Source organism: Micropterus dolomieu, linkage group LG02, assembly GCF_021292245.1.
Source record: "Micropterus dolomieu isolate WLL.071019.BEF.003 ecotype Adirondacks linkage group LG02, ASM2129224v1, whole genome shotgun sequence".
NCBI classification, from domain to species: Eukaryota; Metazoa; Chordata; class Actinopteri; order Centrarchiformes; family Centrarchidae; genus Micropterus; species Micropterus dolomieu.
The window spans coordinates 18,053,872-18,054,555 of NC_060151.1; positions in this window are offsets into that span (position 1 = coordinate 18,053,872).

Below are 684 nucleotides of genomic sequence, written 5' to 3' on the forward strand. Positions count from 1 at the left end.
ACGCTCGTGGGGAAGGTGTACATGGCAGCGGGCCAGGCAGGTGCGAGCTTGCACACCATGGCGGTGCTTCAAGCCTACCAAGCCGACCTGCTACAGGAGATGGTTCAGAGGGGGGGTCCCTCTGAGGAAGATCTGGCGGAGCTTCGCACAACCATGGAGCGTTAGACGCAGGGCGAAGCGTTCCGCCAGTACCTCCCTCGCCGGTCTGGACCCAAGGCAGCTGAGGCTGCCAGGCGTAGGTCCCTTCCCTCTACGAGCTCCTACGGAGAGGAGAGGAAGCAGAGTGTCGCTTCTCGGGGGCCCCCCCGAGGAGCTGGGGCAGCGAGACGGCGCTCTCACCCTCAGCCTTCTGAGAGACGCGATCTGAGGACAGTCATCCAGTCCCGACGGAGCTGAGGGAAGACCGGGGTAGGGGAGTTCTTTCAGTCCACCAGAAGATCACACGAGACACCGACCACCAGCCCCGAGGGGTTGGTTCCGTTGGCAGACTTTGCAGAGGCTTGGCGGAGCCTGACGAACATTTCTCTGTGGGTCCTGCACACTGCCATACATGGGTTTCGACTACAGTTCAAAACCCGCCCTCCAAAATTTAACGGGGTGGTTTGGACTGTGGTCCGCCCGGAGCAAGGTCCGGTGTTGGGACAGGAAGTTCGTACTCTGCTGAGGAAAGGGGCCGTGGAACGT